We start from the raw sequence: 27,748 nt of genomic DNA, 5'->3' as shown, positions 1-27,748 counted from the left end.
ATTTACTTTCTGTAAAAAATTTCAATAGTTTAGGTTATACATGTTTGTACAAACCATTTAAACTCTGGTGTCATACGATACTGAGCATTCGTCAAGTCTGGGTCACCAGTAAGTCGTTCATTTTTTTAATATTTTGAGAAATTTGTACTTGTTTCATATGTTATCGTTGGTGCATTGTGTAAAATAATTTATTATGTCTATCTACATGCCTTTAAGTAGTCTTTGGTCACTGATTGATACACAACACATCAACTAAGTCTGGCACGCAAGCAATGTATGTAAGGTGCCTGAGACATTTGCTATCGACAATGTTTCATCAGTGCTTCACAAACTGTGAGTCGCCATCCAGTGGTGGTCGCGAGACCTATTCAGGTTGGTCGCCGGAAGATTTTTCAAATAACTAAGTAAAATACCTTACAGATTGAAAATATAAAATCTTATTTCAAGGGAAAAGTTTTATAATCTGAACAGTTATATACAAAATCATTATAAACAAGAAACTATTGTGGCTTAATAACATGCTAGGGGGGAAACGAGAACAAGCGTAGGCACAGGACTCATCGGTAATGGCGATAATCCAACACCGCTTTCCCTTACACTTGCGAAAATGTGTATCATGACTGTGAGAGCGTGCTTTGTTTGTTTGTTGGTATAGTGAGTGCATGCGTGTTTATTGTGGCGGCTTGTTTCATTTTATTTCACTTTGGACACGTCGATTAAAACACGATCGTCTCGTAAAACACAGACTTCATTTAATTATGATGAACCTTCCACATCCGGTACCAGAGCATCGTGTAATACACCTAAAGCTGACTGCGTTATTGCAGTTAGTGAACTGGAATCCTTCCAGTTTACATTAGCGACATATTGAGTGTGCGATGGAAACGTTCCACCATGCTATTATTGACGGAATGGCAGATCGTTGCAGCCACACAATAACATAAGCTCGCTGCTTTTCGCGATCTGTGTTAATATCACGTCACAAGCCGAACTCACCAGTGCGACAATTATCGCACAGCCACAACCAGCTTAACAGCTCAAGTTGCTTACAAGAATAGTTACAGAAGAATGGAAAAGAAAATTGAGGATGTGTTAAATGACGATCAATTTGACTTTAGCAAAAGTAAAGGCATCACAGAGGCCATTCTGACGTTGTGGGTGATAATGGACACAAGACTAAAGAAAACTCAAGACACATCCATGTCATTTGTCGACCTGGAAAAGTGTTCTACGATGTAAAGTGGTGCCAGATGTTCGAAATTCTGAGAAAGACAGGGGTAAGCTATAGGGAGAGAATGGAAATATACAGTATGTAGAAGAACCAAGCAAGAATAATAAGAGTGGAGGACTAAGAACGTAAAGCTCAGATCCAAAAGGTAGAGACTGGGATATACTCTTTCACCCCTAATGTTCAATTTGTACGTCCAAAAAGCAATAAAGAAAATAAAAAGATATTCAGGAGTGGAATTAAAATTCAAGGTGAAAGGATATCACTGATTCGATTCCCTGATGACGTTCCTATCGTGAGTGGAAATGAAGAAGAATTACATGATCTCCTGAATGGAACGACCAGCCTAGTGGGCACAGAATATGGATTGAGAGTAAATCGCAGAAAGACGAAAGTAATGAGAACTAACATAAATGAGAACCGCGACAAATATAATATCAGGATTTTTGATCACGAAGTAAATTTAATAAGGAATTTTGCTATCGAGGCAGCAAAATGTCTCATGGTGGACGGAGCAAGGAGGATATCAAAAACAGAATATCAGTGGCAAAAAGGGCATTCCTGGCCAAGAGAAGTCTGCTGGTATCAAACATAGGCTTAATTTGAGGAAGATATTTCTGAGAAAGTAGGGTTGGAGCACAGTATTGTATGGTAGTGAAAGATGGACTGTGGGAAAACTGGAACAGAAGAGAATCGAAGCATTTGAGACATGGTGCTACAGACGATTGGTGAAAATTAGGTGGACTGATAAGGTAAGGAATTGAGAGGACCTGTCCAGAATGAAAGAACTATATGGAAAATACTGACAAGGAGAAGGGACTGGATGACAGGACATCTGTTAAGACATCAGGGAAAGACTTCCGTAGTACTAAAGGGAGCTGTAGAGGGCAAAAACTGTAGGGAAGGATAGCGACTGGACCACATGCGGCAAATAATTGGGGACGCAGGTTGCATCTGAGATGAAGAGGTTTGCACAAGAGAGGAATTCGTGGCGGGCTGCTTCAAAACAGGCAGAAGACTGATGACTAAGATTAATAATAATAATAATAAAAAAAATGCTGAACCTGGAGGGCGATGCGTGTACCAGTTATTTCGCAACGACTCTACCAATACATTGGTAAGCACTGCGACTTTCGGTGACCTCGTACCACCATCGATGATGATTAACAATAACCGTTAGATACACTACTGGTCAATAAAATTGGTACACCATGAAGATGACGTGCTACAGACGCGAGATTTAACCGACAGGAAGAAGATGCAGTGATATCAAATGATTAGCTTTTCAGAACATTCACACAAGGTTGGCCCGCATCTCGTGGTCGTGCGGTAGCGTTCTCGCGTCCCACGCCCGGGTTCCCGGGTTCGATTCCCGGCGGGGTCAGGGATTTTCTCTGCCTCGTGATGGCTGGGTGTTGTGTGATGTCCTTAGGTTAGTTAGGTTTAAGTAAATCTAAGTTCTAGGGGACTGATGACCATAGATGTTAAGTCCCATAGTGCTCAGAGCCATTTGACCATTTTTGAACACAAGGTTGGCGCCGGTGGAGACACCTATAACGTGCTGACATGAGGAAAGTTTCGAACCATTTTCTCATACAAAAACAGCAGTTGCACGGGGGCTTAATTATATAAGTGAAAATAATTTTTATTTTCCGTAGCCGTATGTCCGGCTACGCAGTCTCGTAAACGGTTTGCCCTGACTAGTAGTAGTACGCAATCTGACTGCATAGAATAACAACAAAGAATGAAAGAAAATTTCCGTTAACACAAATCAATTAATTAAGTCCCCAGCAACTATAAAACCTACGAAACCAAAGCACAAGTGTAAGTGTTCTGTGTGTGGAAGTGTGATTCAACGTACACATCTGGCACGGTTCTTCTTCAATAAGACAAGAAATTTTAAATACCATTTATACTGTAGTAATTTAAAAAAATATAAATACTATAATTGCGTAAGGAAACCAGAGTTACACTCTAATACAAGAACACGAGCCAGATGCTTTGTTGACTGAACCTGTAATGACGCATTATTTAAGACACTGAAATACTGAAAAAACAGGGAATATTTTACCTTCATATATATTGACGAAAAGCACTCTGATCATTACAATATCTCCATTAGAACAACATCTGCTGTCTATCCCGTCAAACAACTGCATAAAACATGGAACAAGCACTCTCCACTACGACTTTTCGACAAGAACTTTTCACTACGACATCTCAGCAAACACTAACTACTACGAGTTCTCAACAAGCACTGCCAGTGGAGGCGGCGGAATAATACTCTTTGGCGCAATCTCTGGCACTGTGGCTCAGTTTAGCCACCTTTCATATGCCCCTCCTCCACGGGCCAGAATTTGATGGTATTTTTGCCAGCTTTGGTGGTGAAAATACCACCAAATTCGTCCAGAAAAATACAGGCAAAAATAAAAGATAATATTAATACGTAAATATCACATAATTACATACAATTTTGGCTTTGCGCTGACCTTTCAATAACCTAATATATAAAATACGGTAAGCAATACAAATTCCTTCATACATGTGACTTTACATAATAATTTACACAATACACAAAAAATCAGTTTATACAAATGTTCACATAACATGCTTTGAAAAAACAAGTAGTTGATAGTTTCAGCAGTAGCACCCAGCAATGGTCAACAGGTGCAAATACCAACAAGTGACATCATTTTAGTAGAAGCAGTCCATCAGTGGCACCCAGCAATGTTGAACAGGTGCAGACACCAACAAGTGACATCATTTCAGTAGAAGCAGTTCCATTAGTGGCACCCAGTAATGTTGAACAAGTGCAGACACCAACAAGTGACATTATTTCAGTAGAAGCAGTTCATCAGTGGCACCCGGCAATGTTGAACAGGTGCAGACACCAACAAGTGACATTATGTCAGTAGAAGCAGTTCATCAGTGGCACCTAGCAATGAAGAGCAGGTCCAGACAGCAGTCCATAATATTCACTATCACTAATCACACTGTTCATCAGAGTTTATAAGCAGAAATTAAACATGTCCTAGTGGCACCAATCATGTAGAAAAGGTGCAAGTAACAGTCCATAGTATTCACTATCACTAATCACACAGTTCATCAGAGTTTATAAGCAGAATTTAAACATGTCCTAGTGGCACCAATCACGTAGAAAAAGTACAAGTAACAGTCCATAGTATTCACTATCATTGATCACACAGTTCATCAGCAGAAATTAAACACTTCTAAGTTGCACGCATTATGTTGAACAAGTGTAGGTAACAGTCCATAATATTCACCATCACTAATCAGACAGTTCAGGCATGAACAATAGTTTGAATGCACACACAATTGCTTTTACAAAATTATTATCAATGCTCTTACACTAAACATACATATTATAATAAACACACAAATGATATCAGATAATTGTCATATTAACTATTACGAATACACAAATATTAGTAAACCTATAATATTTATGGGTGTCAGTGCAAGCCACAACAAGCAAGTATAATAATATTTAGGAGATAAGTCGGTACCACTGATCTGGGATTAGGAAGGGAAAACACACAAAACACACTCACTCATCCTTCATCCACATTAAGTACTACTGTGTAATTGAATAGTGTTAACTGTGCAAATGCAGTTCTGTCAAAATTTGATGTTCATCATGTGTATCAAGTAGTTGTGGCAGCAATGTATAACAGTCAATAATAGTTAGTCAACGTCATAGTCATCATGTCAAGACCAATGTTTGCCAAGCCAGATCAAAATGTACAGTTGCTGAACAACTGTCAGTGAGCCAAGATATGCAAATGCTTCGTCTCTCCAAAAAAAAAAAAAAAAAAAAAAAAAAATATGTACTGCTTATTGATTTAACAAAGTGTGTGTAGACGATCTTCCTTCCACTTTAGTGTTCTAGTCTGCTATCTTCATCCTCCTTGTTCCATAAAACCAACAAAAAAAAAAAAATGCTCCTCACTTACTTTGCCTCTTATCCATCAAAATTCCAATAATCATCAGCATCACATAATCTCAATACTTCAATAATACCTCCTACGTCGATACATATAAACCTTATCATCAATATCATTTACTTTACCTCTTGTCCACCAAAACTCCTATAATCATCAACTTCGCATAATCTCAATACCTCAATAATACCTCTTCAATACGTCGATACATATAAACCTTATCGCCAATATCATTTCACTTCCATAACAACTCTTTCCTCTAGTCAGTCAACTCGAACAAGTACAGGTAAAATCCTAGTGCAAACTTCAGTTCATCATCCCATACAATCCGGAGACACAATGTCCACACACAACCTCTGTGTAATCCATCTGAGCCAAATCTTCTACTCATTATGAATTATAAAATACATTTTGGTTACCTTGTCCATCATTAAACAAAAGAAACGCATACATGACCTCTAACAGACTTTAGTTCGAATAACTGTCAGTAATTAAGTACGATTACGGAGTGTGAATGATCATAATATTTCTCAGTATGTACACCACTTCAAGAATCATGGCAAATCAGAAACATACATGTGGAGTATTTCTTGTGTCAAGTGTCACTTCCCATTTCAATTGCTCACGAAGACTGCAGTGTAATAACTGTCAATGGTCAAACCCTAGTGTTGGTATGTCATGCTGTTAGCTTCCTTCCTAATAGCATAAATTTACACAGCTTCCATAAAACCTCCAGCTCATGTGACTTCTATGAAGTTTCTTGTACTAATGTCGTTCGTCGAATTATAGCAGTTCATTTTCTTATCCTAAAAATACAAGGCACTGAGCGTAAGCAAAACATGCAATAGCGAGTAAATATACCAGTAGAGAACAGAATGTCAACAAGTGGATGCAGCACAATTCCTACAACGAGGCTCTGCCAAGCGAATAATCTATAATTAATACCATAGTGTGACCTAAACTCTATGTTTGTACACAGTATATCAGCATTTCTATATACCAAATTAAAGAGTAGTTATAACAACAAAACAGAAATGTGTAGATATGCAATCCATACGCACAGCAGCAAATATACATCTCACATAATAAACAGGTCATTAGCATCATATCAGCAAAAGCAAATAAATGTTCATATGTAATCTTAATAAGTAAACATGAAGGCGCAAACAGATAAATCACAAAGTATAACTTAGACACATAACCATAGTCAGCACAATTAATCAGGTGACAGTTATAATTTATATAAATAAGCACAGCATGCTCATAATTAAAAAAATATGACATCAGTGAAAAAGCAGTGCAGCCAAGCTATGCATAATATACATAATTAACAACCCTGTTCATTAATCAATCATTGTCAAAATCAGTTAATGTACGCAAGCACGTCGCTTCACACGTAAATTCATAGAACATGAAATTTAGTACAAAGTATGAATCACGTAATCGCGAGCAACAAATTACGTCTAAAGTACGTACCTAAGTGGAAATATGTTACCTGAAAAATAAACTCAATTAATAGTTACCTTTTTAGTATACTAGTTTCTTCTTCGAAATTACATTCTTCCTGAAATTTTCTCGATAGCAAGTCGTCTTAACGTCGGACACGCACAGAATTTACCTGAAGTTCTTAAATATTTTATGGAACCGTATCCTGAAAATTACTGAACGTTAATAACATAATTCATCAAGTCACTATAGCTTTATACTGAATTTATTCGGAGAAATTAGACTGTGTATTTGTTTACGGCAGTCAGTGCATTCGCACTGAGCGCTCGATCAGCTGTAGGCGCGTGACGTAGGAAGTTATTGTTTGCGGTCAACGACTGCCTTGTGCGGCGCGCAGACTTGACTGTTGCTTTGAGTATGTGCCGCCGCCAAACACAGCGCGGTATCCTCGTATTCTCTGCATGTTTACGTATAACTGTTGGTTTCTCGAAAGTATGTCATTCCACAAAAATTTTAACGTTGGATATATGATGTACTCCCTTAGAGCGTCGAGATTTAAGAGTTTCTACTTCGACAGTGTTATCATGAATAATTTTGCGAACTCTATATGGACCGTTATAAAGCAGAAAAAATTGGCGACACAAGCCCTTTCCTTTGTGAGACAAACGATGAGATTTAATTAATACCTTTTGACCAACTGACAAGATTTTTAAACGACCCGGACGTTTAGCTGATTTCTCTCTTCTAGCAGCCGCAGATGCAATATTTTGCAGAGCCAGGTTCACAACTTCAGAATGCCGCAGTTTCCGTGTAGGCGGAAAAGGACTGATTTCAGAAATGCGATTTGTCGATGCTTTGTTTTTTAATATCAGTACAGGCAGTAAAGAAGTTGAGTCATTACGAAGTTCATTCAGAATGTTTTGAAAAATATGAAGATACTGATCCCACGTTCTGTGATTCTGATGACAATAAAGACGACACAATTTATTGATTTCCTTCATCCATCTCTCTGAAGCGTTAGATTGAGGGTGAGAAAGTGAAATGAAGATTGGTTTAATCTTATGACGCCATAGAGTACGAAGCCAAATTTTAGAACGAAACTGTGATCCATTATCTGATATAACCTTATCAACACGACCCACTTCTTTAAGAAAATGTTTGATGAAAGCATTAGATACTGAACGAGCTGTTGCTTTGCGTAAAGGTGTAAAACACACATATTTTGATGTCAATTCCACTGCTACTAAAATGTACGCAAAACCATTAGTAGAACGAACCACTGGACCGGACAAATGGACTGCAGTCATGTCCTTTAATTTCGTTGGAGTGGTAGGAAACAACGGTGCTCTGTGAGAAATGGTTGGCGGCTTAGCCTTTTGACATAATTTGCATTTGGCAAGAACAGATCGAATACGTTTTTCCATATTACTGAAGTAGCAATTTTCCCGTAATTTATGAAACCACTTTCTGGCACCAAAGTGTGCATAACTGAAATGCGTATACCAAATCAGCTTATTAACCCACTCATCAGGAATACAAACTAACCAAACAGAGTTGTCGACAGATTTTCGTTTAAAAAGAATATCATTGCGAACTAAATAATGCTGTCTAATCGCTACACTTTCCTTTCTCCTCCACTTCTCTTTAATGTCCTTCCAGACTGGATCCTTATTTTGTTCCTTAGCGATGTCCTGGAGCGAAGAAGAAATAAAATACTCATACGCAACACCTTGAATATACATCAAACAATAATTGTTTTCCTTACAGTCCTCTTCAGCACTTTTGTTTCAAACCCATAGGAGCATGTGATAAAGCATCAGCAACAATATTAGAAGAACCCTGTATGTAAACAATACTAAAGTCAAATTCCTGTAGATACAACGGCCATCGTGACAATCTTCCATGAGTTAGTTTTGTTGACATAAGATATTCCAGAGCTCGATGATCGGTGTAAACCTTAGTATGCCTGCCATACAAAAATGTCCGAAATTTTGTGAAAGCCCAAACAACAGCCAAAGCTTCAAGTTCCGTAATCGAATAATTCTTTTCTGATTTAGAGAGAACACGACTTCCAAATGCAATAGTTTTCTGTACTACAACGCCGTCTTCTTCTATCTCTTGAAATAAATGTGCACCTAGGCCTTTGTATGATGAGTCCGTCGCCAAACAAAAATCTTTAGATAAATCCAGATGTGAAAGAAGTGGAGCAGCAACTAAAGCATCACGAAGTTGTTCAAATTCTGACTGAGCTTCCTCATCCCAACACCAATTAGATTTCTTTCCAGATAGTTCACATAAACGAGGTGTGGCCAAATCGTCCAATCTAACAAAACGTCTAAGAAAATTACAGACACCAAGGAAACTACGAACATCACTTTTTGTGGTAGGAACAGCATAATTACGAATAGCGTCTAGTTTCTCTGGATCAGGGAGAATACCTTCTGTAGAAATAATGTGACCAAGAAATTTCACCTGAGAACGACCAAATTCAGATTTTTCCAAGTTCACTGAAATGCCAACTCTTGCTAAAATACGTAATAATGAATCCAAAATTTTGTTGTGCTCACTCCAAGAACGTTTAGCAATAAGAATACCGTCAACATATGAAGTAATATTGTTACGTAGATAAACAGGTAAGATTTCGTTTGAACTACGAATGAATGCTGCAGAAGATACAGTAAATCCAAACGGTAATTTCCGAAATCACTTTTGGGTAAAATAGTCATATCCGGTTATTCTTTAACGACTCTCTAGATAGATTGATAGTCGAAGAGTTGTTTTGACAGATGCAAAAAATAGTAAAGGAGTAGGCAGCGGTGCAGAAAACTAAAAGGGAAATAGCACCACTACAGCTCGGGGCCCTATGCACGCTACGGCACATATTCACTTAGTGTAGTGAATCCCCTGAGGACATTAATAGCCGCACATAATTTCCAGTTTGTGACTTAGTGGCCAATTTGGTGGAAGTGCGTGCGTAAATTGATCTAACCATGCACATGGATGTATGTCATTCTTAGAATTGCGAAAGATCTTAAATTTCCGAACAGTCAAAAAGTGTTTATAGTCAAAGTTTTCGCCTCGTGGCGACAAAGACCTACTGCGTCCGTCCCAGTCCGAATGTGGATTATTGTCAAGTTCGCGCGCCTGGCGCTCTCTTGTTGCATCCCGTAAATGAAATAAATTATTTTCTTCAAAGCCCTCTGCTATCTGTGATTCTAAATTTCTTCTGCTGTCTTTTCGTACAATTTCGCCTTCAATTTGTTTGAATTGCTTTCGTAATGCCTCAACTTCCCTTTTAACGCGTTCATTAAATTTTCCCTGATTTTCAACATGTTTATTTATGTTCTGGTACTCTTCAGTTTCTGCAAATGGTAATAGAGCTGTATCATCCGAATCTCTGTCCCCATTTAAGCTAAGACTTGCCAATTTATCTGAAATCTCCTCAACTCTTTCCGATAGGTCACCTAATTGTTCTTTCTGTTTATTTACGTCTTCCGTAAGTGTCGCGACTCGGGTTTCACTATTGACACATTTGGTAGTTAACTGTTCATATTGTTGTGTTAGGTTATTTAATCTGTCATTTGGTACGGATTCCTCGATTCTCTCAAATATTTAACACTGAAAATTTCTGTACTATCACGCGATCTCTTTCTTCCTGTTCTCTATCCTGTTCCTTTTGTCTAATCTCTACTACAATTAATCTATTATTGTGAGCATTCAAAATCGGTTGTACTTCTTCTGTGATTTCTTTCTTTAATTCATCTTTCATATTGTTGAAACATGTCCCTATTCGTGAATCTAACCGTGTTTCCATTGTTTCCATCGCTGTTTCAATTGTTCCTATTTGTGAGTCTAACCGTGTTGCCAAAGTTCCCATCTCTGTTTTTACTTCAGATCGTAACTGTGATCCCAGTGAGTCTAACCGTGTTTCCATTGTTCCTATCTCAGTCTTAACTGTTCCTATTCGTGTTTTTAATTCGGATCTAAACTGTGTTTCCATTCGTGCTCCCAAATTTAATATAGCACCCATCAACTGCTCCATATTAGCCGGTTCGAAATTCTTTTCGCCCCTAACATATCCCGCAAAACTAACTTCCTTCTGCATAGCCATAAAGCTATCTGTGTTCGATACTATTTCAGGATCTTCTATCGTTAATCTCGTATTCTGTGAATTTTCTGATTGAGAAAAATTTTGAAACGGTTCCGGACTATTTTCCCGACTTATTAAATTGTTTTCCAGTTCATTATTCATCGTACTGTTCTCCTGTGTTGGCGAATTCGGCATGTCAACAATTTCGTCATTCTGGCTATCCATCATTTTGGCCTTTTTCACCGATCGCGTAATCATTTACAAAACATACAAAACTCGTCACTGTACGAAAATTACACCCATTGACTCCTCATCTCCAACAATACCATTCACACGAAATGTTTCCCTCAAAAACGATTAACGAGCAATTGAAATAATTGCACTAAATTGTCAAACGCGTATACAAGACAACAAAATTAAATTCTGAAAAAAATACCATTAGAAGAATGACAATTACTAAATCTACACATGCAAAATAGACTACAATTACTAAACTACAAATTACTACAACAATACTACTGTCTACTATTTTTACAATCAGAATAATTCCCAGGGACTATCCGAAGCTGCGGTCGCCACGTGCATTGGGGCTTAATTATATAAATGAAAATAATTTTTATTTTTCGTAGCTGTATGTCCGGCTACGCAGTCTCGTAAACGGTTGGCCCTGACTAGTTTAAGTACGCAATCTGACTGCATAGAATAACAACAAAGAATGAAAGAAAATTTCCGTTAACACAAATTAATTAATTAAGTCCCCAGCAACTATAAAACCTACGAAACCAAAGCACAAGTGTAACTGTTCTCTGTGTGGAAGTGTGATTCAACATACACATCTGGCACGGTTCTTCTTCAGTAAGACAAGAAATTTTAAGTACCATTTATACTGAAGTAATTAAAAAAAATATAAATACTATAATTGCGTAAGGAAGCCAGAATTTCACTCTAATACAAGAACACGAGCCATATGCTTTGTTGACTGAACCTGTAATGACGCATTATTTAAGACACGGAAATAATGAAAAAACAGGGAATATTTTACCTTCATATATATTGACGAAAAGCACTCTGATCATTACAATGTCTCCATTAGAACAACATCTGCTGTCTATCCCATCAAACAACTGCATAAAACATGGAACAAGCACTCTCCACTACGACTTCTCGACAAGAACTTTTCACTACGACATCTCAGCAAACACTGACTACTACGAATTCTCAACAAGCACTGCCAGTGGAGGCGGCGGAATAATACTCTTTGGCGCAATCTCTGCCACTGTGGCTCAGTGTAGCCACCTTTCACAGTTGACCGGCGCTGCCTGGTGAAACGTTGTTGTGATGCCTCGTGTAAGTAGGAGAAATGCCTACCATCACGGTTCCAACTTTGATAAAGGTCGGATTGTAGCCCGTCGCGATTGCGGTTTATCGTATCGCGACACTGCTGCTCGCGTTGGTCGAGATCCAATGGCTGTTAGCAGAATATGGAATCGGTGGGTTCAGGAGGGTAATACGGAACGCCGTGTTGGATCCCAACGGCCTCGTATCACTAGCCGTCGAGATGACAGGCATCTTATCCGCATGGCTGTAACGCATCGTGCAGCCACGTCTCGATCCCTAAGTCAACAGATGAGGACGTTTGCAAGACAACAAACATCTGCACGAGCAGTTCGACGACGTTTGCAGCAGCATAAACTATCAGCTCGGAGACCATGGCTGCGATTACCCTTGACGCTGCATCACATACAGGAGCACCTGCGATAGTGTACTCAACGACGAACTTGGGTACACGAATGGTAAAACGTAATTTTTTCGGATGAACCCAACTTCTGTTTACAGCATCATGATGGTCGCAGCCGTGTTAGGCGACTTCGCGGTGAACGCACGTTGGAAGCGTGTATTCGTCATCGCCATACTGGCGTATCACCCGGCGTGATGGTATGGGGTGCCATTGGTTACACGTCTCGGTCACCTCTTGTTCGCAATGACGGCACTTTGAACAGTGGACGTTACACTTCAGATGTGTTACGACCCGTGGCTCTACCCTTCATTCGATCCCTGCGAAACCCTACGTTTCAGCAGGACAATGAACGACTACATGTTGCAGGTCCTCTACGGGCCTTTCTGGTTACAGAAAATGTTCGACTGCCGCCCTGGTCAGCACATTTTCCAGATCTCTCACCAACTGAAAACGTCTGGTCAATGGTGCCCGAGCAACTGGCTGGTCGCAATACGCCAGACACTACTCTTGATGAACTGTGGTATCGTGTTGAGGCTGCATTGGCAGCTGTACCTGTACACGCCATCCAAACTCGGTTTGACTCAATGCCCAGGGGTATCAAGGCCGTTATTACGGCCAGAGGTGGTTGTTGTGGGTACTGATTTCTCAGGATCTATACACCAAAATTGCGTGAAAATCTAATCACATGTCAGTTCTAGTATAATATATTTGTCCAATGAATATCAGTTTATCATCTGCATTTGTTATTGGTGTAGCACTTTTAATGGCCAGTAGTGTAGTAGAAGTCTCAATAGCCCTATGATGTCCATGTGGAGATGTGAACATGGCGCAAATTAAGCAGTCGGTGCGAAAACTCGTCTTACTATCATGTTTCAGTGACATCTTAAACACGTCCTTGCCAACGCCAACAATCTCTTTGCAACCTGGGCCACACTATTATGGTGATGTTTATGTTAGTTGTACGCTGCACGCAAGGCCGTGTTACATTTAGCAGCGCTTAGTAAACTTTCCGGCGATATGGTTCTCGAAGATAAGGCTGCTCTTGCTATTTCATACAAATTACTTCTAAAACCTCTGGAAATGGGACTCGTTTGAGTAATAGTCCTAAGTTCAATACTTCATTGCGAAAGAGCAACCAAGGAATGGTGGTCTGTGGAGACTGTAAACTGTTTCCCTTCTATGGCTGTTGGAAAATGTCGGACTGCCAGGCACATTGCAAGCAGTTCACAGTCGTTGACTTTCCATTTTTGTTGTAGCAGCGTGCTCAATTACTGTTTGATGCAAAGCTTCCCATGCTGCTGTCTGGCTTGTATCTAAAATAATTGCTACAGGACAGCAAAGTTTTGAATGTACTAGCACTAGCAGAGGATATAAGATGAACATCAACAAAAGCAAAACGAGGATAATGGAATGTAGTCGAATTAAGTCGGGTGATGCTGAGGGAATTAGATTAGGAAATGAGACACTTAAAGTATTACAGGGGTTTTGTTATTTGGGGAGCAAAATAACTGATGGTGGTCCTAGTAGAGAGGATATAAAATGTAGACTGGCAATGGCAAGGAAAGCGTTTCTGAAGAAGAGAAATTTGTTAACATCGAGTATTGATTTAAGTGTCAGGAAGTCGTCTCTGAAAGTATTTGTACGGAGTGTAGCAATGTATGGAAGTGAAACGTGGACGATAAATAGCTTAGACAAGAAGAGAATAGAAGCTTTTGAAATGTGGTGCAATAGAAGAACGCAGAAGATTAGATGGGTAGATCACGTAACTAATGAGGAGGTATTGAATGGAATTGGGGAGGAGAGGAGTTTGTGGCACAACTTGACAAGAAGAAGGGACCGGTTGGTAGGACATGTTCTGAGGCATCAAGGGATCACAAGTTTAGCATTGGAGGGTAGCGTGGAGGGTAAAAATCGTAGAGGGAGACCAAGAGATGAATACACTAAGCAGATTCAGAAGGATGTAGGTTGCAGTAAGTACTGGGAGATGAAGAAGCTTGCACAGGATACAGTAGCATGGATAGCTGCATCAAACCAGTCTCAGAACTGAAGACAACAACAACAACACAACAAGCAGTATTACCGATGAAAGATGTTTCTTGAGGTCCAGGAATGCTATTCCGTCTTATTAAGCCCGCTGTTGCATGTAGTGTTCTTTCCAGAGAGCTACGTAGTGAATGGTTCCTAGGCTACTGCTACTCTAGGCGGATTGTGTCTATAACAATTTAATTGACCAGAAATTTGTGAAGGCCTTTGTACGTACGGCGAAGAGGCATTTACTACACAGCTTCGATCCGTTCATGAAATGGTGCCAACCGTGCCACTGAAACTAAGCATCCCAGGAAACGAACTTGACTGTTTCTCATGACACACTTCGTTTTATTAATAAGGATACCTTACTCTTGTAGCCAATGGAAAAGCTGCCGCGGGTAGTATGTATGATGATCTACTCCGCTGGAGCCATAGGACTCTGATTTGAGAATACAGTTGAGAATATCGAGCCACTAATGGCATTGATGAAGAATGTCACGTTAGGAATGTGGTACCGATCCGAAATTGTCCTGGTTTTGAGTGCTCTGTAATCGGCACATATTCTTCAGTATTTATTTTACACTGGAACGATGTCAGTTGGTGACGCCCATACACTATCTGAACTAGTTACAACACCTGTGATTAGCAGCCTGTCGAACTCTCCAAGGGCTGCGAACAGCTTCACTCAAGCCAGGCGTCGTGGCTGACAGGAGACATTTTGCCCTAGAGTCGAATGGATGTGATGTTGTTTGTAATGTTTGCACTTCCTAACGGCACTTGAAAGATGTATAGCTCCTGGGAAGGCACGCAGTAATTTGTGATACGGGCCGTCAGTTGATAGTGCTGTAACGTTACCAACTGTAATCGAATTGTAGCGTCTTCCAGAGTTCTTCTTCCGTGGCACAACCATGTGTGCGCTGCGGATACGAAATCACAGCACTGAACTCCAACGGGGGTGACATCTGAGAGGTACTGAATCACTTCGTGCAGCAAGCCATTGGCACCCCACACTGTCTGAAATCCAACTCGGCAGGCGTTGTTGGCAATATTCCTCCTCTATGAATTAGCAACAATCGATATTTGTCTAAATCCAGCACAAGACGATAATTGTACACAAAACGTGCACCTATGATAGTGTAGCGAAACAAGCGCTGTATCATTTGAGAGATACATTGGGGAGCGACTGTGCCGGGACTTACCCCAATTTACTGCTGGTAGTAGCGCCACGTCACCATAACGCGTCTGTGCGTAGCACTCAAATACTGCACCATAATTAAGAACGAAATTAAAAGTTAAATTTGCTTTTTCAAACTGTTTCAACATATGCTTTAGTGCAGTAATGTTTAAACTGTCAAGTCTCAGATTGATTACTTCAACATTTTTACCTTAACATATAGATTTAAGAAAAAAATGAGTGGGGCTGAATAATAATGCTAAGAAGCCAGAAATTGCTCATAATTTGCAGATATATGTCAAAATTAACTGGCACAAGTCTCAACGTGATAGAAGCAATATCTTTGTAAGAATCCACGGTTTAAAAAAAAATTGAAGCCGCTAAATATTAGACTTCGGAATGTGAAAATTTGTGTGAGGCTTCAGTTCAACATATAAATAACATCTACGTGATCCCATAAAACTACGTCTAATAGCTTTTCATTAATTTACTGTAAATTAAATTTTGAAGAAAAACATATTTATTCGTATTAGATTAATTATCTGTTACATTAATGCTAGAAAGTTTTGGTTACAGCACGTGATGAAACATATTAAATAATACATCTATAATAAATTTTAGAACCTTGACGTTAATAACAACCAAAACAAGGTCTCTTAAAGTTGTAATTCAGAGGTCATGTTCTAGTGTAACTTCCGTTCTAAAAATTCTAGAACGCAAAGTTGGAATGCAAGCGAGCTGAGATTTTTTCTGTGTTTATAAGCAAGTTACCTACATGCATGCGAAAATTACAAAGATTCTAAATCCATTGATAACATTGTTATTAAATATTGTGTGTCCGAGAAAGCGGCCCCTTAGACACTGCTACCGTGTGCGTAGGGTGAGTGACAGCAGGAGTTGCCTTGGCCGTCCGCTGCGCTACCTATGTAAATACAGCCCAAGAGGCAAGACGAGGCTTCACTTCGCACCCAACCACCATAAGATCCGCGTCAGTCAAACGTAGGAGAGCGCCTTGCCTCGGATGACGCCAGAGACAGGCGGTTAGAAAAAGCTTACTTTCAGTAACATTAGACAGTGAACTCAAACGTCCTGGATCGCTTGGATGCTGCAAATGTAACTGTTAGTGTGTCGCCTGTAATGTTAACAAATCTGTGTGGCAAATGGTGACAATTATTTTCCACTTTTATAGCGAGCATTTACTTGGATTATCAGCATCCGGGGCGAAAGACAATTTAGTAGGAACTTACCGTCGAGGTTACCTCTGAACTGCTCATAGCACTGTTTAGGATAGATAGATATAGTGTCAGTATGAACGTAATGAATATTACAGGGATGTGCTTGTGAAACTTCACCAAATACATGTATCAATTAAAACTCAAATATTCATTTATAATCTTAGTCCTGACCCCGCTGAGAAAATAGAGTATAGAAACATTTCTTGCAGTTGGTTGGACAAGAATGTCGACTTGCAGCATGGGTACTATGGTCAGTAAGTTCTCCGTTGCTTTCTGGCAGACCACAGAAATTAACGATTCAAATATTTTCTCCTACATACTTATGAAAATGTATATATTAAAAATTTATGCAACCCGCCTCCCCACAATTGGAGCAGGCACGTTTGGAACTATGTAAGTCCATTGTGGCTGAAAACTTAGGTTCAGTTGTAATTCCAGTTGTCTCTCACTGTATGCCTTAATTCGTGAATGGTTGGCTACAGTCTGTACATGTTGTGGTTTTGATTTCCTTATGTCTGTGGCCATTATGGATAGACACTGATTTCTGACTCTTTGTCGACTATAAGTTTCACACCCGAAGCTTAGCAGTGCACAACGAATCGCTGGAAACAACTGCTCGAGGTCAATGTTGCATTAGTACTTACGCATAAGTGTTTGCTGACGACCGTTTGAATCCATTGACGTCTTTCTTTGCAGTTCGAGAGAGTGCAGGGTTGAGTGGACCGGAGAGCAAGGTTCCCAATACGTCAGTGACACCAACACCATTACCCCATAGATGGCTGTGGTTCAGTTTTTTCGTGCTCCTTGTAGCTGTGACCGCTTATTTATCGCTACACGCATTTTGAGCTTGGCCAGTTAGCGGTGATTGTTGCTCACGTAGAGGCGTACCCTACATAGTTTTGAGGTCTGTCCGCCTTTTGACTATGCCCTTTAACGGTGTATTTGTCTCCGCTGCTACAACACTACGGACGTGGGCCAGTAGTTGTAACTATAGCATCGGTAAGGACTGTTCGAGAAGAAGATCAGGTCCCACCAATGTACAAAGTAATCTGAGTATATGCGACGGCCTCTTGGTCCTTAAACAGTCTGCCAAAAAATTTTTTTGTAAAAGTTATACCTCTGTAAGAGTGCCTCCTTGAGCGTAACGTAGTTCTGTTGTCCGAAGGCATGTTCTGTCTCTGCCAAGACTTCAAAGCTCCCGTTTGGGACCAATATAATGAATTTATCACTGTTTACGAACACTATAATACGCTGAAAATTCGCTCAGTTTTTGTGAACCGAAGCTGCGGCCTCGTGGTTCCCTCTTCGGACGTTTGTGATCCCGTCTTGAACATTATTCTCTATAGCTTTTGTTGTTAGCAAAATAGCTGACGAGCAACCTGGGTCCGGGGAAAAACCCTGTTCCGTATTAACTCTCGTCACCGGCATTTTGGTAAACGAATCGATTTCTTCCGACGACACACATTCCTCCGTTTCTTTCTTTTCGGGATCACCAATATGGAAAGTTGCCATACATGTATTTATTGCGGAAGTATACGATGAGTTGCTTCTAATAACACACTCGCTTTGGTGCATCATTGAGGCAGGAGGCAGCCTTAAGGGCTCACAGTACGTTCAAGAAAACGAACCTATTTTCATTCAGCTGCTTGACAACAAAGTCCGATGGCGATCTGTAAGCGTCACTATCTCTCCCTCTCTCTCTCTCTCTTTTTTTTTCAAGTTAGTTCTGCCGCACGAAACTGATTATTCTTCTTCCCACTGTCAAGCATCATCGTGTTAAGTATGAGCCTACAACACAGGTTGTGCTGATTTCCGTCATTCAGCTCATAATTATAATCGCCCTTTCTCTCTCCCAACCTTTATGTTAATTACAGCAACTTACTAAAAGGGAAGAGTCATTACACGAAGCGTGGCACCGCAGGGGGGGCTATAATAACGTGTCGCAGGCTCTCTATGTATCTTTATTTAATCTATCTGTAAATATTTAAAAACCTCATGAAAATTATGTTTTTACTGTAAGTCAACCATACATCTCAAGCGAATAGGAGCTTACACAAATACTGTACAATATATAACTCGTGATTCGTTCTGTATGTCTGTCAGCATGAACTCTTTTTCCTTCGGCAAAAACTGTAAGTGATGTCGAAGCCTTTCAGTTGAAATCAGTTTCTGAGAACGAAAAATTGAAATCCCAACGACGCAGGAAAGAGCAACCAAAAATATTCCCGCTTAGGAGAGATGCGCGACACATCAGAGGCAGCTTCGGAACGGAATGGAATGGAATGGTGACTGCTGTGTGAAAGCCTACCCACGCACATTGTTTACCAGTGTTTACCAGCGTGCGTGCCCTGTCTTTTGATCCGTAGTATGCTTACGTAATTTTGTGCGAGTCGAAAGAGACTTTCCTGTCAGCGTCATCGCCACATCTATGGATTTTAATGATAGCAATCTTCCGATACGTATTTTAGAAAGTAGCTGCTTGCTAGTAAAGCAAAGCAGCAGAACAGTTACTGAGGACACACTTACAGATATGTTCTTAGAAAGACGCAGGAAAGAGCAACCAAAAATATTCCCGCTTCGGACAGATGCAGGTCACATCAGAGGCAGCTTTGGAACGGAATGGAATGGAATGGTGACTGCTGTGTGAAAGCCTACCCACGCACATTGTTTACCAGTGTTTACCAGCGTGCGTGCCCTGTCTTTTGATCCGTAGTATGCTTACGTAATTTTGTGCGAGTCGAAAGAGACCTTCCTGTCAGCGTCATCGCCACATCTATGGATTTTAATGATAGCAATCTTCCGATACGTATTTTAGAAAGTAGCTGCTTGCTAGTAAAGCAAAGCAGCAGAACAGTTACTGAGGACACACTTACAGATATGTTCTTAGAAAGACGCAGGAAAGAGCAACCAAAAATATTCCCGCTTCGGACAGATGCAGGTCACATCAGAGGCAGCTTTGGAACGGAATGGAATGGAATGGTGACTGCTGTGTGAAAGCCTACCCACGCACATTGTTTACCAGTGTTTACCAGCGTGCGTGCCCTGTCTTTTGATCCGTAGCACGCTTACGTAATTTTGTGCGAGTCGAAAGAGACTTTCCTGTCAGCGTCATCGCCACATCTATGGATTTTAATGATAGCAATCTTCCGATACGTATTTTAGAAAGTAGCTGCTTGCTAGTAAAGCAAAGCAGCAGAACAGTTACTGAGGACACACTTACAGATATGTTCTTAGAAAGACGCAGGAAAGAGCAACCAAAAATATTCCCGCTTCGGACAGATGCAGGTCACATCAGAGGCAGCTTTGGAACGGAATGGAATGGAATGGTGACTGCTGTGTGAAAGCCTACCCACGCACATTGTTTACCAGTGTTTACCAGCGTGCGTGCCCTGTCTTTTGATCCGTAGTATGCTTACGTAATTTTGTGCGAGTCGAAAGAGACTTTCCTGTCAGCGTCATCGCCACATCTATGGATTTTAATGATAGCAATCTTCCGATACGTATTTTAGAAAGTAGCTGCTTGCTAGTAAAGCAAAGCAGCAGAACAGTTACTGAGGACACACTTACAGATATGTTCTTAGAAAGACGCAGGAAAGAGCAACCAAAAATATTCCCGCTTCGGACAGATGCAGGTCACATCAGAGGCAGCTTTGGAACGGAATGGAATGGAATGGTGACTGCTGTGTGAAAGCCTACCCACGCACATTGTTTACCAGTGTTTACCAGCGTGCGTGCCCTGTCTTTTGATCCGTAGTATGCTTACGTAATTTTGTGCGAGTCGAAAGAGACTTTCCTGTCAGCGTCATCGCCACATCTATGGATTTTAATGATAGCAATCTTCCGATACGTATTTTAGAAAGTAGCTGCTTGCTAGTAAAGCAAAGCAGCAGAACAGTTACTGAGGACACACTTACAGATATGTTCTTAGAAAGACGCAGGAAAGAGCAACCAAAAATATTCCCGCTTCGGACAGATGCAGGTCACATCAGAGGCAGCTTTGGAACGGAATGGAATGGAATGGTGACTGCTGTGTGAAAGCCTACCCACGCACATTGTTTACCAGTGTTTACCAGCGTGCGTGCCCTGTCTTTTGATCCGTAGCACGCTTACGTAATTTTGTGCGAGTCGAAAGAGACTTTCCTGTCAGCGTCATCGCCACATCTATGGATTTTAATGATAGCAATCTTCCGATACGTATTTTAGAAAGTAGCTGCTTGCTAGTAAAGCAAAGCAGCAGAACAGTTACTGAGGACACACTTACAGATATGTTCTTAGAAAGACGCAGGAAAGAGCAACCAAAAATATTCCCGCTTCGGACAGATGCAGGTCACATCAGAGGCAGCTTTGGAACGGAATGGAATGGAATGGTGACTGCTGTGTGAAAGCCTACCCACGCACATTGTTTACCAGTGTTTACCAGCGTGCGTGCCCTGTCTTTTGATCCGTAGTATGCTTACGTAATTTTGTGCGAGTCGAAAGAGACTTTCCTGTCAGCGTCATTGCCACATCTATGGATTTTAATGATAGCAATCTTCCGATACGTATTTTAGAAAGTAGCTGCTTGCTAGTAAAGCAAAGCAGCAGAACAGTTACTGAGGACACACTTACAGATATGTTCTTAGAAAGACGCAGGAAAGAGCAACCAAAAATATTCCCGCTTCGGACAGATGCAGGTCACATCAGAGGCAGCTTTGGAACGGAATGGAATGGAATGGTGACTGCTGTGTGAAAGCCTACCCACGCACATTGTTTACCAGTGTTTACCAGCGTGCGTGCCCTGTCTTTTGATCCGTAGCACGCTTACGTAATTTTGTGCGAGTCGAAAGAGACTTTCCTGTCAGCGTCATCGCCACATCTATGGATTTTAATGATAGCAATCTTCCGATACGTATTTTAGAAAGTAGCTGCTTGCTAGTAAAGCAAAGCAGCAGAACAGTTACTGAGGACACACTTACAGATATGTTCTTAGAAAGACGCAGGAAAGAGCAACCAAAAATATTCCCGCTTCGGACAGATGCAGGTCACATCAGAGGCAGCTTTGGAACGGAATGGAATGGAATGGTGACTGCTGTGTGAAAGCCTACCCACGCACATTGTTTACCAGTGTTTACCAGCGTGCGTGCCCTGTCTTTTGATCCGTAGTATGCTTACGTAATTTTGTGCGAGTCGAGAGAGACCTTCCTGTCAGCGTCATCGCCACATCTATGGATTTTAATGATAGCAATCTTCCGATACGTATTTTAGAAAGTAGCTGCTTGCTAGTAAAGCAAAGCAGCAGAACAGTTACTGAGGACACACTTACAGATATGTTCTTAGAAAGACGCAGGAAAGAGCAACCAAAAATATTCCCGCTTCGGACAGATGCAGGTCACATCAGAGGCAGCTTTGGAACGGAATGGAATGGAATGGTGACTGCTGTGTGAAAGCCTACCCACGCACATTGTTTACCAGTGTTTACCAGCGTGCGTGCCCTGTCTTTTGATCCGTAGCACGCTTACGTAATTTTGTGCGAGTCGAAAGAGACTTTCCTGTCAGCGTCATCGCCACATCTATGGATTTTAATGATAGCAATCTTCCGATACGTATTTTAGAAAGTAGCTGCTTGCTAGTAAAGCAAAGCAGCAGAACAGTTACTGAGGACACACTTACAGATATGTTCTTAGAAAGACGCAGGAAAGAGCAACCAAAAATATTCCCGCTTCGGACAGATGCAGGTCACATCAGAGGCAGCTTTGGAACGGAATGGAATGGAATGGTGACTGCTGTGTGAAAGCCTACCCACGCACATTGTTTACCAGTGTTTACCAGCGTGCGTGCCCTGTCTTTTGATCCGTAGCACGCTTACGTAATTTTGTGCGAGTCGAAAGTGAGACTTCCTTGTCAGCGTCATCGCCCCATCTATGGATTTTAATGATAGCAATCTTCCGATACGTATTTTAGAAAGTAGCTGCTTGCTAGTAAAGCAAAGCAGCAGAACAGTTACTGAGGACACACTTACAGGTATGTTCTTAGAATGATAGTATTATGAATACAGTGTGTACAGTACCTCCGACTGTGAAGTACAGCTGTCGTCACATTTTCTTCTTTCTCATAGTCTTCGTCACTATTCAGTGATTCTCGTGTTTGTGTACTACCAACTGTCTTAATTACTTGGCGATATCTTATGACGACATTCATTCTTACAGTTCAATACACGGCCGTCTGCTACGGTCGCAGGTTCGAATCCTGCCTCGGGCATGGATGTGTGTGATGTCCTTAGGTTAGTTAGGTTTAAGTAGTTCTAAGTTCTAGGGGACTGATGACCACAGATGTTAAGTCCCATAGTGCTTAGAGCCAAACCAACACGGCCGTCTCATACCCAAACAGCGTAGTTCCCGTATTCCTAGGGGATGATTCTTTTGTGATTTCCCCACGATACAGAAATATTCCATCATAAAGTTGTTTATGGTATGTAGCTCAGTCAACGAAGACCAAAAAACGTCGAATAGAGCATAAAATGTCGTATAGTGATACGAATGAGTGTCTTGAAGAACATACTAAAATTCCCCACTGGCAGTGTGTGAGTTGCATGTGTAGATTTTCTAGACTAGCTCGAAAACCACGGCTTCTACTGAAATTATCTCCATATAAAAAATAAACTACGTTAAATCCCCTACGAAAACGGTCCAATTAATATTTTTCCAGGATTATTTCTCCGTTGCAGGGGATGCATGAATCATTGATTATTAAAAATAGTATTTTAATATGAAATTACTTTTGAATCGAGCGTGTTAAGACCAAAAAATAAATTTGTGTACCAAATCTATAAGAATTAGAGTTTTATGAAGAGATAATTTGTGATCTGATGTTATAACGGTTTTTGGGGCAAGGGTGGAGGGGCACTTGTCGAATTTTGTTCACGGACCTCCACCCATGGAGTTGTATGTAGGAATAATTCGTGATCTGGCACTGCAACAGTTTTTGCGGCAAGAGGGAAGGTGCACTTGTCGGATTTTGTTCACGGACTTCCACCCACCATATGCCTTCAGAATTATGAATGGACTGATACTTCATAATTACATGCTCCAATAAATCACGAAAATTAGATATTACAATTACTTGCAAGAAACAGAGAATTATGTGATTGCTTACGTTCACTTGACGTTTGGATTGTCGCTTTCTGCATTTAACTTGTTGAATGCCAAATCTGCCTGCGAGAATGAGAATCAAATCTGACTGCGACGATGTAAAGATAATAAGCCGCATTCAAACCAACTCAACATTGTCAAGTGACACTGCTAAACTAAAAACGCGTATCTCTTGCATTATGGTTGCCTCTGCCGCATTGGACAACGCCTAGTAACTGCTCTCACAGAATAAAAAGAAAATGTGCGTCTTTGTATCAGATCGGCCACTAACTGCAGAGAAATATGATAGTGCAACGCGATCTCTTAAATACATCAAGTGCAAACTCCGTTCTCATACAATTTATCTGTCACAAAAATTTTCATAAGATAATGGGAACTAGCTAATTACGATCGAAAATCTGAGTTACCCTCTAGAAAAGCATTCTTCTCAAGAGCTGAATCTACTATAAAAAGGTTTGCAGACACTATTCCATTTACAAAATTTCACGATTGAAGGCTTTGGAAGCATTAAAAAAGTATTTTATTACAAATTACAATTTGACACTGGAGAAACAGTACAGTGTAACTTAACATGAAAATTTTTTCTAACATAAAAGTCCTCGTATTTACGACTAGATTCTTTTCATGTTTTCAAACCAAATAACAATGACTGTGACAAACTAATAAAAATACAGGAAGTACCTACTCTGTATGTTTGCGTTGAACCAAGAACGCCTAACAAAGCGCTGCCGCACTAAAGTAACATATATTTATTCACATTAAATGAATGTATGGTTTCTGTTCTTTCAGATATGTCCTAAAGAACAGGCACCACACCCAGAATCCGCAGCAGCACAGCGTTTATCGCAAATGCACGCCGACTCACAGTCCCACCTACGGCCACCTAAAGCCGTCAGTACGCGGACCGTGCTGTCGAACAACGTCGAGCGTGCTGAGTTCAACGTGCTGCTGAACGCTCAGAAACGATGCGACGTGTGCAGACGGTACGTGGACCCCAACGTGATATACGCGATCGCAACTCACCCCAGTGGCACTAGTGGAGTGGTTTCTAGTGCGTAAATCACACTGTTTACTAAACGGACGCGCGTAAAATTCCCACGTTAGCTCTATTAAAACGTACATTTCCTTCATTGTCCATATGTTAATCACGTTGTTCTATATGTAATATCAACAAATAAAAATTTCAATATCCATGTACATGTTTGAAGATAAAAAGGAAAGTACCACATCCAATCAATAAGGACACAGGCTTACAAACGCTCCATTACAAACAGCGCAATACAAATTTGCAATAGTTCATAACATAAGATATACATTATTTCATCATTCCCACATTTTAGTAAAACCCTAATGTCATTCTTAATTGATCATTCTTCCTACGCAGTAGTAGAAACTTTACAACATGTGAATTACTATAAGAAAAAGGAGCAAAATACCTTTGTACAAGTAGCGCTAGCTGTCCTGTTGATTAAGTCCATCGAACAAACTCATTCTGCAAAAAGAGTGAACTTATATTTATATAACTTCAAATATTATAGCATATACTTATAGTATTTAAATAATATTTAAGCATCAGAACCTATAAATAACGTGAATGTCACAAAAAAAAAAAATTGAAACGTGGCGTCACTCGAACCAGCACCATCTCATGCACCTCGTTGTGAATCGTTAACGCTACTCACTACGCTTTTTTTACTTTTTTGTTTTTCTTTTCTCACATGTTTTTTCTCTAATTATATTATAATCCTAGATGTGTTACCAACAGAAAATTTAATTATAACAAATTTTACCAAGAATAATGCGTTTTTGGTGGATTCTCTGTGTGCCGTTGCCTTCAAATGGCATACTCCCATACTACGTAAGTTACTACAGTTCTTTTGCTACGAATGTGATTTTTCTCATTATTATAGTGCAACGAATCATATAGTTAATGATGGGTTTTCGAGTGATTCTCAGTTTGCTGGTGCTCAGAAACGGCATATACAGGGTGGTCCATTGATAGTGACCGGGCCAAATATTTCACGAAATAGGCGTCAAACGAAAAACTACAAAGAACGAAACTTGTCTAACTTTGTTTGAAGGGGGAAACCAGACGGCGCTAAGGTTGGCCCACTAGATGCTGCAGTCATAGGTCAAACGGATATAACTGCGTGTTTTAATATAGGAACCCCCATTCTTATTACATATTCGTGTAGTACGTAAAGAAATATGAGTGTTTTAGTTGGACCACTTTTTTCGCTTTGTGGTAGATGGCGCTATAATAGTCACAAACGTATAAGTACGTGGTATCACGTAACATTCCGCCAGTGCGGACGGTATTTGCTTCGTGATACATCAACCGTGTTGAAATGGATCGTTTGCAAATTGCGGAAAAGGTCGATACCGTGTTGATTTATGGCTATTGTGATCAAAATCCCCAACGGGCGTGTGCTATGTATGCTGCTCGATATCCTGGACGACATCATCCAAGTGTCCGGACCGTTCGCCGGATAGTTGCGTCATTTAAGGAAACAGGAAGTGTTCAGCAACATACGAAACGTCAACCATGACCTGCAACAAATGATGATGCCCAAGTTGATGTTCTAGCTGTTGTTGCGGCTAATCCGTACATCAGTAGCAGACCAATTGCGCGAGAATCGGTAATCTCAAAAACGTCGGTGTTGAGAATGCTACATCAACATCTATTGCACCCGTACCATAATTCTGTGCACCATGAATTGCATGGCGGCGAATTTGAACGTCGTGTACAGTTCTGTCACTGGGCAGAAGAGAAATTACGGGACGATGACAGATTTTTTGCACGCGTTCTATTTAGAGACGAAGCGTCATTCACCAACAGCAGTAACGTAAACCGGCATAATATGCACTATTGGGCAACGGAAAATCCTTAATGGCTGCGACAAGTGGAACATCAGCGACATTGGCGGGTTAATGTTTGGTGCGGCATTATGGGAGGAAGAAGAATTGGCCCCCATTTTAACGGTGGCAATCTAAATGGTGCAATCTATGCTGATTTCCTCCGTAATGTTCTACCGATGTTACTACAAGATGTTTCACTGCATGACAGAATGGCGATATACTCCCAACACAATGAATGTCCGGAACATAGCCCGCACGTTCACCGGATCTGACGTCCCCGGATGTCTTTATGTGGGGAAAGTTGAAGGATATTTGCTATGGTGATTCACCGACAACGCCTGACAACATGCATCAGCGCATTGTTAATGCATGTGCGAACATTACGGAAGGCGAACTACTGTTAAGAGGAATGTCGTTACACGTATTGCCAAATGCATTGACGGACATCATTTTGAGCATTTATTGCATTAATGTCGTATTTACAGGTAATCACGCTGTAATAGCATGCGTTCTCAGAAAGTATAAGTTCACAAAGGTACATGTATCACATTGGAACAGCCGAAATAAAATGTTCTAACGTACCTATGTTCTGTATTTTAATTTAAAGAACCTACCTGTTACCAATAGTTCGTCTAAGATTGTAAGCCATATGTTTGTGACTATTATACCGCCATCTATCACAAAGCGAAAAAAGTGGTCCAACTAATGCATTCACTTGATATCCGTTTGACCTATGGCAGCGCCATCTAGTGGGCCAACCATAGCGCCATCTGGTTTCTCCCTTTAAGCTACACAATTTTCGTTCTTTGTAGTTTTTTCGTTTGACGCTTATTTCGTGACATATTTGGCCCGGTCACGATC

Source organism: Schistocerca americana, chromosome 1 (assembly GCF_021461395.2).
Source record: "Schistocerca americana isolate TAMUIC-IGC-003095 chromosome 1, iqSchAmer2.1, whole genome shotgun sequence".
In the NCBI taxonomy this organism is placed as follows: Eukaryota; Metazoa; Arthropoda; class Insecta; order Orthoptera; family Acrididae; genus Schistocerca; species Schistocerca americana.
This window is presented reverse-complemented; position numbering follows the sequence as displayed.